The sequence below is a fragment of the Papio anubis genome, chromosome 7 (genome assembly GCF_008728515.1).
Source record: "Papio anubis isolate 15944 chromosome 7, Panubis1.0, whole genome shotgun sequence".
NCBI lineage: Eukaryota > Metazoa > Chordata > Mammalia > Primates > Cercopithecidae > Papio > Papio anubis.
The window spans coordinates 132,022,192-132,024,850 of NC_044982.1; positions in this window are offsets into that span (position 1 = coordinate 132,022,192).

Genomic DNA, 2,659 nt, shown 5'->3' on the forward strand with positions numbered 1-2,659 from the left:
TGACACTTCCTAGTATTTCTGGGTGTTCTTAGGTATTCTTTAAATAAAAATAGATAAAGCAACAAAAACTATGGTGAAATATTTGGAGAACACTTGATTAAACAAAATTAAATTGATTTCCTTAGCATACCTCTTTAATACTCATGTACCTTTTTTAATCTCCCAGAAGAACTCTAGTATTGCATGTATTATATAAACACTGCACGTGTTTCCTAGATTTATATGATCGTGGCATTTTTTGTGAGAGAGGTAGCGTAAGGGATCAGTGATCTATGGAATAAACTTGAGGAAATGCAGACTTAGCCTTCCTTCAACTGTCTCCCATAGATCTCATTTCTGTTGTTTTATCAAAACAAAATGAACCTGTATCCTCCTCTATATAACAGCCTTTTGAGTATTTTATTTTTAAAAAATTTATTTTAATTTTTCGTTTTTGTTTTTGTTTGTAGACAGGGCTTGGTCTGTCACCCAGGCTGGAGTGCAGTGGTGCAATCATGGCTCACTTTAAGCCTTGGCTTCCTGGGCTCAAGCGGTCCTCTTACTTCAGCCTCCCCAGTAGCTAGGATTACAGGTACACACCACCATGCCTGGCTAATTTTAATATATTTTTTTGTAGAGACAAGGTCTCACTATGCTGCTCAGGCTGGTCTCGAACTCCTGACCTCAACCCATTCTCCCACCTTAGCCTCCCAAAGTGCTGAGATTACAGATGTGAGCCACCACCCTCAGCCTGAGTATTTTACAGAAGCTAAATAGTACCCTAAGCCTTTTCTTTTCCAGGTGAAAAGTCTGTTGCCCTTCAGTGGATTATTATACTCTTATTTGATAGACCTTTTTGCCAAACTTACTGTATTTTATTGGATATACTGCTATTACTTTTACTAGACTGTAAGGTCACTTATGACAAGGGATGTCTAATTTTTCTGTGGTTTGCAATGTCTCATAGCACCATTCATGTACTATGTGCTTAATAATAAATTGAGCTGAACACTTTTATGGTTTTAATTTCAGTATATTATTGCCACAAAAAGTACAAGGAACCAGTGATGTATTAGATATTTGGAATTTCATGATGAGATTAGATAAGGTTTTTATTCTCACAGACTATACTTATTTTTGCCAGAAATTATGACTTTGCCAGGACTGGCTTTGTTTTAAGATGGCTATTAATTTTTTTTTGAGATGGAGTTTCACTCTTGTCACCCAGGCTGGAGTCCAGTGGTGCTATCGTGGCTCACTGTAACCTCCACCTCCCGGGTTCAGTTGATTCTCCTGCCTCAGCCTCTCGAGTAGCTGGGTTTACTGGTGCCCACCACCACATCCAGCTAATTTTTGTATTTTTAGTAGAGACCGGGTTTCATCATGTTGGCCAGGGCATGGTGGCTCATGCCTGTAATCCCAGCAGCAGTTTGGAAGGTCGAGGTGGGTAGATCACTTGAGGTCAGGAGTTCGAGATAGCTCTTGATTTAAAATAGCTTTCCTTTTAAAAGTGATTGGCTGGGTGTGGTGGCTCATGCCTGTAATCCCAGCACTTTAGGAAGCTGAGGAGGGTGGATTGCTTGAGCTCAGGAGTTTAAGACCAGCCTGGCCAACACAGCGAAACCCCATCTCTACCAAAAATACAAAAAATTAGCATGTGTGGTGGCATGTGCCTGTGGTCCCAGCTACTTGGGAAGCTGAGGTGGGAGGATTGCTTGAGTTAGGAGGCAGAGGTTGCACTGAGCTGAGATCGTACCACTGCACTTCAGCATGGGTGACAGAGTGAGACCTCATCTCAAACAATAACAACAGCAACAACAACATAATGAGGTATGGCAATTAACAAGCTAGATAAAGCATATTTGGCACCATGTTAAGTAGTTTTTTTTAGGTAAATACTTTGAGGAATTACTGTATAGTAATTGTGTCATTTATAAGGTTAATGAAATGTTTTAAATAGCTTCTCTTTCAGAGTCTATATATTGTATTCTACAAAGCATAGGTATTCACATCATATAATTATGTGAAACATTTCCTCCTCAGTTTCTTTTTAAATAAAATTAAGTATCCTAATATATACCTAAATATTCTTCTGCAAGAAACAGTAAATCATGTAGATGAAAATAAGGTTATTTCCTTATCTACCAAATTTAAAATGTTTTCAGAAAGGCAAGCATGGGTCAGTATTTTCTGTCTTTTCCCACAATTACCTGTAGGAAGATATTTCTAGCAAACCTACTTTGAGTAGATAAAAACGAAAAAGGTATGATGTGTTCTGTTTGACATGTATTCTGTCTGTTTGAGGAGGACAATCACTAAAAAAGATAAAATAAAGGAGTTGTTTAAGAGAGTGTTTTGGAGTATGGTAAATGTTCTTCACGTAGTAATAAGAGAGAGAATTATGTATTGAGATCCCTCGCCCTGCCATAAACTGTTTGGACGAGTCACTTTGCCTTTTTGGTCCCAACTTTCTTCCTTTGTAAAATGAAGAGGTAGTAATAGATTATCTCTAAAGTCTTTTCCAGCTTTCCAGTGATTTTTTGTATAATGAAGACTGACTAATATAGTAAGTCTGAGATGCTGACAGATTGAGAAATACCTTCTGAAAAATCAAGGAAAACGATGTAACAAATCTTCCTTCCTTCCCTTCCTCCCTTCCTCCCTCCCTCCCTCCCTTCCC